A 10,571-nucleotide genomic window follows, 5' to 3' on the forward strand; every position below is an offset into this window, starting at 1 on the left:
GCATGTTTCCATGAAATGTTACCTGTGCGTTGGCACCGATCGCATTTCATGGCATAGTCAGTTGCATCCTTAAACAATGTGGGCCAGAAGAATCCACTCTATAAAACCTTAGCTGTGGTGTGCTATCCTCCGAAGTGCCCACCATATGGTGAGTCGTGACATTGCGATAATATGTGTTGTTGAGCAGCATTTGGTACGCATAATTGCAAAATCTGGTATGCCCCTCTTTTATACAGATTCGACTCATCCCAATAATAATGTATGCATTCATGTTTGAGCTTCCTCTGTTGGTGGTAGGTGTAATCTTCAGGGAACTGCTCACAAACCAGATAACTGACTATGTCTGCATACCATGGTAGTTCTTCAATATGGAATAGCTACTCATCTGGGAACACCGCACTCACCTTTGATTCATTGCGGTTAACTTCAAGGTTTTTCAGTCTAGATAAGTGATCCGCAACTTGGTTCTATGTCCCCTTTCGATCAATTATTTCTATGTCAAATTCTTGAAGGAGGAGAACCCATCTGATCAATCTCGGCTTAGCGTTCTTCTTTGTCATTAAGTACTTTATTGCGGAGTGATCAGTATGGATGAGTACTATTGTCCCCAGCAGATATGCTCGAAATTTTTCCAATGCAAAAATTACCGCAAGAACCTCTTTCTCTGTTGTGGTATAATTTTTCTGAGCAGGATTTAATGTTTTACTCGCATATGCGATGGGATGCAACATTGTTTTTCTCTTATATGCCAAAGCTACTCCCATCGCATACCCACTTGCATCGCACATTATTTCAAAAGGTAGTGTCCAATCAGGTGCAATTAATACGGGTGTCGTAATCGATGCTTGAATTTTATGAAGTGGAAATTATGGATGATATATGTTGGTGGATTGCATTGTGCACTCAAGTTTCCCCCGGAGAAATCGAAGTGTAAATTCCTCTGAGTTTTCTGGTAAGTCCAGGGTCGAACACAGGGACTTGTGAAAATAGTTGTGTTGGAGATTTTTATGAAAACTTGCGGTAACCAGTTGAATAAATAAGTGTTGCGTTGTTGTTCCATTAATGAAAATAATAACAAATGTGGCAGAGTTCAAAAAGAGTTGGTAAACGGGAAATACGATGAATATGCGGTGAACAGGTTGAGAAGGGTTTCGGCTAACACTCCCTAGGATGCGTTCATGTCTTGCGATCATGCAACATGCATACAATAGTAAACCACCTCTCTGCATGAATGCCACGGCTTCTAAGGCTAAAATGCATGCGATAAATATGTGATAAGTCTACAAGGTTTACACATAAACCTCTATCTCTATTTATGCGATGACAACATGACATTCACACAAATATGCGACCACATAATATCATTCCTATTCCTAGGATGCATGCAATGCAAGTTGACAATAGAGTTTATCTCTAAGTCCCTATCTCTTGTTTATGCAAGCCTAATCTTACTCTTTCGAGTCCAGATTCTAACCTAGCTCTCTTGAGACATTAGGTTCTTTCTTTAGATTCTCTTTAGAGTAACTCTAAAGGGGTATTTTGCACAACATAAAATAAGACAATCGCAAGCAATGAACTTCCTAGATCATGTTAGCTTAGTTTCTCTCAACCCATTCAACTAGTTTAGCTACTCATGCGTATTAAGAGAGTGAGCAGATGTAGAAATAGAACTTCCATTGAATAGATATAAGATTAAGTACAGAATAACAATGCAAGTATAGTAAAGAGCCTGGAGTAATTTCTTGTTGCCAGGCATTACACTGTTTCTACTCGTGCTCTAAAGATATTCTCGCTTTCGCAAGAGTCAGCCCGCTCTCTGCTCTTACGCCTTAAGGTTCTCTCTCGAGCTGCCTTGGACAATCTCCGGTGTCACCACTCTTCTCTTGCTCCGCCGTAAAATGGAAAAGAAAACTATGAACAAAGGTATAAACTTGTAATGGTGGTGAGGTAATCAACTGCTTAACCCCTTTTTTGAAGAATGCACTTGGTATTTATAGGGCATCAAAGGTGAAAGGCGGCTTCTCTCTCCTGGTTGTGCAGATGAGACAGCTTTAATTCCTAACTGATGCGTCGGATAATTGTCACCGATAAAGCTGGATGTACTTTGTGACCGTTATCAGTTGTCAACTTAATTTGGATCCGACTGCCGTCAGCTTTCTATCCCATCGATCTTAATTGTCCTTTTGTCCGGATGCGCCCACCATGTTGCGGTGATTCTTTTTGGGTGAATGTTTACGAGAACGATCAACGCAAAGTCTTGTGGTGAAGTTGCGCTAGACCAATGTATTCCTATGATCGCTTGTGTTAACGCATTATTCTACACAAAAATATAAAGATCAACTGCTCTAATGCATTGGACGCATGCGATCGCAATATTACAGAATTTATGGTTAATGGACGCAATTTAACATATTTCATCAACGCAATCCAACATTGTTTAAGGATTTAGCACTATGATAACATGCATTTCTGCCCGTTATCACACCCCCAAATTTAAACAATGCTTATCCTCAAGCATAAGCTAAAGATTCCTTTAGCAAGTTAGCCGCAAAGTTCTTTCCCTAGATTTCTCAAGGTTACTTCGTTCAAATCCTATATGCCATAATTTCCTTAAGTCTTATTCAAATGTCTTCCAAAAATACTTCTAAGACTTAGGGATTTCAAGCTTAACTTTCAAAAGGACTTTACTGAATTCCGGAACATCGCATGATTTATTTCAAAAGAAAATTTTCCACCGGGGTGTCAAATGATTTATCCTTGCACAAAAATTTTCTTCATTGCTATTTTTTTTCTAACCTTGCGCCGATACGAGTACCTTGCCTTCGTTTTGGCTTGCCCCCATGGGTGTCATGCGGATATCCAAGTATGAGCAATGCACTCTTTCTCAGACTAAACTCATACCAACTTGGCAGTGGATTTGCGGTCATTTATTTATGCGTTGAACCTGGTGACTTACTTTCGTTTTGGCTTGCCCCCACGTGTGTCTTGTGGACATCCAACTACGAGTAAGTGCCTTTCACAACTTAACTCTTATCAACATGGATTTCCCATTGCGTTGACAGTGGAGTTGTTATTAAAAAGAACATTTTATATATATATATATATATATATTGTAGCAAGGTCAAAAACAAATACCCCACCCCCAAATTTAAAATACGACAATGTCCTCATTGCCAAAAGATTAAAATAAGTCATGTGATGGTCATAGAATGCGTTGTAAAGAAAATTTGAAAGAAAGCTAGCAAACCCCTAACTTCGAGAAATATTTCATGAGGTGACTATCCTAAGATTTACGTTGACTCTAGTACATACGAAAGAGATAGAAGCATATTTTTCATAATTGAAATCATACTTGGCAAAGAATACATGCGGTAAACTACTAAAGATATCTACTTGTGATATGTTTGCGGTAGTCAAGGAGGAAGTGGTGATAAAACTTTGAAAAGTAATATGCAATGTGATAGCGCAAAATTTGAAGTAAGGATAAGGAAGAGTACACCCCAAATTTACCGCGTTCACTCGCATTGTATTGACGCATCCATCTTGCGGGGATCATTCTTCGTTGGTTTGTGGTGATGGAATAAGATAAGTGCTGCTTCACGTAACATTTCCACAATCCTGTGCCTCGATCGTTGTAAGGAAAGCAAAGAGAGGGTCAAATTATTTTAGACAAAATAAAAGGCTTTTTTTTTTTGTTTTGTAGCAATAGAAGTGAAAAATGAAAAGATAGTAAAGTAAGGATAATTCTGAGTAGTGGAGAAAAGAGCTGAAGACTTGAGATTTTCCAAAACTTTGCGTCCCTGATAAATTGCGATCATCTGATAACGCAGGGACCACCTACTTCCTTCCTCATTCAAGGTTTCTTAATTCCATGGAGTCGACTTGGCGATGCTAGTCTTCTCCATGGTATGCCTTTACTCGCTGCCCATTGACCTTGAATATGTTGGTTCCGTCATTATTTGATAATTCCACCGCGCCATGCGGAAGTACTTGTCGAATTATGAACGGTCCGGACCAACGAGACTTTAGCTTTCCTGGGAAGAGTCGCAGACATGAATTGAAAAGCAAGACTTTCTGCCCGACTTGGAGATTTTTACTGCATATGTGTTGATCATGCCAGTGCTTGGTACGCTCTATATAAATTTTCGCATTTTCATATGCGTTGTTCCTTCATTCTTCTAGCTCGACCAGTTGCACTTTCCATGCTTCCTCTGCTTTCTTCAAATCGAAATTCAGTTTCTTGACCACCCACAATGCTTTATATTCCAGCTCCAAAGGCAAATGACATGCCTTGCCGAATACCAACGCATAAGGGGACATAGTTATAGGTGTTTTAAATGCAGTCCGGTATGCCCATAACGCATCATCAAGCTTCATTGCCCAATCCTTCTGCGAAGGTTTGACTACCTTCTCAAGTATCAATTTAATTTCCCGATTGGACACTTTAGCTTGGCCATTTGTTTGCGGATGGTATGTGGTGGCCACTTTGTGGAGGATATTTTACTTGCGCAGTAGCTTCTTTATAATGTAGTTGACAAAGTGTGATCGTTCATCACTTATGATGGCACAGGGAGTGCCAAACGCGTGAAAATATTTTTCTTCAGGAACTGGGAGACTACTACCGCATCACTTGCAGTGCATGCAGTTGCCTCTACCCACTTTGAGACATAGTCAATGGCTAATAGAATATAGTGTTTTTCGTTTGAAGGAGGGAATGGTCCCATGAAATCAATCCCCCATACGTCAAATAGTTTCAGTTCCAAGATAGTATTCATTAGCATTGCGTTCTTCCATGAAATGTTGCAGGTGCGTTGACACCGATCACATTTCATTGTGTAGTCAGTAGCATCCTTAAATAATGAAGGCCAAAAGAATCCACTCTGTAAAACTTTGGCTGTAGTACGTTGTCCTCCAAAGTGCCCTCCATATAGAGAATCGTGGCACTGCAATAATATGCGTTATTGAACAGCATCTGGGACACATAATCGAAGGATTTGGTGTGCACCTCTTTTATACAGATTCGGCCCATCCCAATAATAGTGTCTGCATTCATTCTTGAGCTTCTTCTGTTGATGGTAGGTATAATCTTCAAGAAATTGTTCACAAACCAAATAATTAATGATGTCCGCATACCAGGACAGTTCTTTTATGCGAAACAGCTACTCGTCCAGGAACACGACACTCACTTCAGATTCATTAAGGTCAACCTTAGGATTTTCTAATCTGGACAAATGATCCGCAACTTGATTCTCTGTCCCTTTCCGATCAATTATCTCGATATCAAATTCTTGAACAAGGAAAACCCATCTGATCAACCTCGGCTTTGCGTCCTTCTTTGTCATCAAATATTTGATTGTCGAGTGATCAGTGTGAATGAGTACCTTGGTTCCCAATAGATATGCTCGAAATTTTTCCAACGCAAAAATCACAGCCAAGAGCTCTTTTTCAATGGTGGTATAATTAAGTTGAGCAAGGTTCAGAGTTTTACTCACATATGTGATGGGGTGCAAAATAGTTTTCTTCTTTTATGCTAATGTAGCTCCCATCGCATACCCACTTGCATCGCATATGAGTTCGAATGGGAGTGTCCAATCTGGCGCAATCAAGACGGGTGCGGTAATCAGCGCATCTTTTAAAATTTTGAATGCATTGAGGCAATTGTTGTCAAATTCAAACTTCCTGTCTGCCTCTAACAATGCACTCAGTGGTCTTTCTATTTTAGATAAGTCTTTGACGAATCGTCTATAGAATTTGGCATGCCCCAAGAAGCTTCACACAACCTTCACATTGGTTGGAGGTGGAAGCTTTTCAATTGCGTCAATCTTTGCTTTGTCCACCTCCAACCCTTCTCGGGAGACCTTGTGTCCTAACACTATTCCTTCCTTCACCATGAAGTGACATTTTTCCCAATTGGGCACCAGGTTCGTCTCTTCACATATTTTCAGAATTTTCTCCAAATTGGCCAAGCAAACTTCATAAGTGTTCCTATAAATGGAGAAGTCATCCATAAATATTTCTACTGAGTCCTCGAGATAATCTGAAAAGATTGCCATCATGCACCTCTGGAACGTGCTTGGCGCATTCAGAGGCCAAACGACATGCGGCGAAAAGCAAATGTCCCATATGGGCATGTAAATGTGGTCTTGTCTTGGTCTTCAGGAGCTATCATGATCTGTTTATACCCGACATATCCATCCAAGAAGGAATAAAAATTGTTCCCTGCTAATCTGTCCAACATTTGATTGATGAATGGCAAAGGGAAGTATCTTTCTTTCTGGCCGCATTCAATTTGCGGTAGTCCATGCAGATGCGCCATCCAGTGATGGTTCTTTGCAGTATTAATTCATTGTTCTCATTTGGGACGATCATCATTCCTCCCTTCTTCGGCACACATTGCACGGGGCTGACCCATGTGCTATCTACAATGGGATAGATAATGCCCACATCCAACCACTTGATAATCTCCTTTTTGACAACCTCCTTCATCACAGGGTTAAGTCTGTGTTGATTTCAATGGTTGCTTTGTGGTCGTCCTCAAGACGAATGTGGTGCATGCAGTACGCGGGACTAATTCCTCTGATATCAGCGAGCATCCAGCCGATTGCTCGCACACGCTTCTTGAGAATGCTCATCAACGCATTCTCTTGATCTACGTTAAGTGTGAAGGAAATTATCACTGGCAGCTTCTCACTCTGCCCCAGAATGCGTACTTCAAATGTGTTGGTAGGGTTTTCAATTCAAGCGTTGGTGGTTCCACGAGAGAAGGTTGTGTTATTTTTCTTTCTTCTTTCGGCTCCTCTTCTTGCATTGCGATCAATCCTTCTTCTTTATTTGTTTTTGCTACGATCGCATTGTAGGCAACTATGGATGCGTTGGCATCCTCTTCTTCACACTCTTCATCAAACTTTTCTTTTTCAATCAAATTCAGGTCATCTTCAAAATCTGGCAGGTCTTCCTCATTAGGAAATTTCATGGCACAAATTATGTTAAATTTGAGCTTCTATCCCTTTATGCTCAAAGTCATTTCTCCCTTGTGCACATCAATTTGAGCACGACCTGTTGATAGGAAAGGTCACCCCAAAATCATGGGTACATCTTTATCGGCCTCATAATCTAGGATGATGAAGTCAGCTGGCAAAATAAATTTATCAACTGTGATTAGGACGTCCTTCACCTTACCCTCTGAATGAACCAGAGATCTGTCGGCCAGCTGGAGAGTCACGGATGTGGGCATAAATTGCCCTACATTTAATTGTCGAAAGATTGACAGCGACATCAAATTTATGCTGGTCCTCAAGTCACACAAGGCTTACCCAATATAGAGTCCTTCTATAGAGCAAGGAATAGTGAAGATCCCAGGATCGCTCATCTTTGGTGGGATAATAGATTTGGAACTTTGCATTAGTGTCACCGTGGCAAATTTTCCAGCACCTCTCTTCTTAGTTACCATGTCCTTTAGAAACTTGGTGTAGGCAGGCATTTCCCCAATCGCTTCACTGAAAAGAATATTAACATGTAATTGTTTTAGCATAGACAGGAAGTGTTGGTACTATACCTTTTCGTTTTTCTTCTTCCTTAGCCTCTAAGGAAGGGTGGTAACTAAACTTTCACAGTTCCCTTTTCATCTGACTTTGAGGTTGACGCAACCTCAGGTTCTACTACTTCATTTTCCTTTTCTTCTTCTTGCTACCGCAATCTCAGGCTCAGCTGCGATGGAAGTTGTTCTACTCTGGTCCTTTCTTCCTCCCTCTACTGTCTTTCCACTACGTATTGTCACAACCTGACATTGCTCCTTACCTAATCCCCCTGGGTTGCGTGGAAGCTTGGTTGAACTTGGCAACGCCCCTAGCAGTTTACTTTTGAACTCATTCGCAATCTAGCCCATTTGCAATTTAAGGTTGCGAATGGACGTAACCTGACTTTGAAGCACTGTCTTGTTTTTCTCCATGTATTGCTTCAATAGGCTTTCTAGAGAAGAAGATTGCGATGGTTGTTGTGAGCTACTTGTTTGGTTTCTCTGTTGACCGCTACTGCATTGAAAGAATCCTGGTGGCCCTTCTTTTTGCACCAAAGATTGAAAATTTTGTTGTTGATTCTTCCAAGCAAAATTGGGGTGGTTTTTCCATCCGAGGTTGTAGATGTTTGAAAAGGGGTTGTTCTTTACAAAATATACAAACTGTGGATTTTGCGGGCAAACTTCCATTGCATGCCTATCACCGCAAGTCGCACACCTTACGGTGTTTTGAATTATTGCATTAATCTGCCCACCTTGCGGTGTTGGGCTGCTAATCGTCATTCCTTGAATCAAATTCATCATTGCGGTCATTTGGTTTTGCAATGAGACAATAGCACTGTTATTTGCGTTAGAATCCTTGAGTCTTAATCTCTGGTCACTCTCCCTCCAGTCTTCATGATTCTTGGAGATGCGGTCCAAGATATTCTTCGCCTCATCATAAGTCTTGTCAAGCAGACCACCAGCTACTGCCGCATTGGCAGCGGTCTGCGAAGTAGGATTCAAACCGTGGTAGAAATTTTCCATTTGCAGGCAATCTGGTAGCCCATTATGCGGACAATCTCAGACCAACCTTTTAAACCTCGCCCAAGCATCGCTGAGCGATTCGTCCATATCTTATTCAAAATTAGTAATAAGCTTTCTTCGTCTCGCGTTCTCTATAGGTCGAAAATACTTCTTCATACACTTCTCCACCACTTGCTCCTACGAAGTGATCTCTCCTGGTTCGAGCGAATAAGCCCATTTCCTGGCCTGATCACAGAGAGAAAATGGGAACAATGTTAGTTGAACTTCTTCAGTAGATATGTTCGGGAACACAAAATTATTGCAGATTTCAATAAAACTTCGGAGATGGGCGTGCGGATCCTCGCCACGCTTTCCTCTGAATTGACCTGCAGCCTGGATCATCTGCAGCATCACCAGTTTCATTTCAAATCTACTTCTGTCTAAGGTAGGCCTCATGATTCCCAGAGAGAAATCATAGAGGTTTGGCAATGATAGTCCTTAATGGGCCTATTTTGATCGTTTGCCAACAGAATCGGATTTGCCATGACATTGTTGTTGTTTGGTATTTCATTCCTAAGCTGCTTCGCCATCTCTTCTTTATCGGATTGTGGTTGCTGTTGGTGGTCTCTCAGTCTCCTTCGAAATGTTCTCTCAATCTCTAGGTCGTAGTTCGCTAGAGATTGAGAGTTCTGCAAAGAAATCACAAAAATTACCGTTAACAACTATTTTGCCAAAGTCCCCGGCAACGGTGCCAAAAACTTGATGCTTGAATTTTATGAAGTGGAAATTATGGATGATATGTGTTGGTGGATTGCGTTGTGCACTCAAGTTTACCCATAGGAATCCAAGTGTATATTCCTCTGAGTTTCCTAGTAAGTCCAGGGTCGAACACAGGGACTTGTGAAAATAGTTGCGTTGGAGATTTTTATGAAAACTTATGGTAACTAGTTGAATAAATAAGTGTTGGGTTGTTATTGCGTTAATGAAAATAATAACGAATGCGACAGAGTTCTAAAAGAGTTGGTAAACAGGAAATACGATAAATCTGTGGTGAATGGGTTGAGAAGGGTTTCGGCTAACACTCACTAGGATGCATTCATGCCTTGTGATCATGCAACATGCATACCATAGTAAACCACCTCTCGGCGTAAATGCTACAGCTTCTAAGGCTAGAACGCATGCAATAAATATGCGATAAGTCTACAAGGTTTACACATAAACCTCTATCTCTATTTATGCGATGACAACATGACATTCACACAAATATGCAACCACATAATATCATACCTATTCCTAGGATACATACGATGCAAGTTGACAACAAAGCTTATCTCTAAGTCCCTATCTCTTGTTTATGCAAGCCTAATCTTGCTCTTTCGAGTCCAGATTCTAACCTAGATCTCTCGAGACATTAAGTTATTTCTTTAGATTCTCTCTCAAGTAACTCTAAAGGGGTATTTTGCACAACATAAAACAAGACAATCGCAAGCAATGAACTTCCTAGATCATGTTAGCTTAGTTCCTCTCAACCCATTTAACTAGTTTAGCTACTCATGCGTATTAAGAGAGTGAGCAGATGTAGAAATAGAACTTCCATGGAATAGATATAAGATGAAGTACAGAATAACAATGCAAGTATAGTAAAGAGCCTGGAGTAATTTCTTACTGCCAAGCGTTACACTGTTTCTACTCGTGCTCTAAAGATATTCTCGCTTTCACGAGAGTCAGCCCGCTCTCTACTCTTACGCCCTCAGGTTATCTCTCGAGCTGCCTTGGACAATCTCCAGTGTCACCACTCTTCTCTTGCTCCGCCGTAAAATGGAAAAGAAAACTATGAACAGAGGTATGCTTGTAATGGTGGTGAGGTAATCGACGGCTTAACCCCTTCTCTGAAGAAATGCACTTGGTATTTATAGGCATCAATGATGAAAGGCAGGTTCTCTTCTCCTGGTTGTGCAGATGGGATAGCTTTAATTCCTGACTGATGCGCCGGATAATTATCACTAATAAAGCTGGATGTACTTTGTGACTGTTACAGCTATCAACTTAATTT

The sequence above is a fragment of the Benincasa hispida genome, unplaced genomic scaffold (genome assembly GCF_009727055.1).
Source record: "Benincasa hispida cultivar B227 unplaced genomic scaffold, ASM972705v1 Contig159, whole genome shotgun sequence".
Classification (NCBI taxonomy): domain Eukaryota; kingdom Viridiplantae; phylum Streptophyta; class Magnoliopsida; order Cucurbitales; family Cucurbitaceae; genus Benincasa; species Benincasa hispida.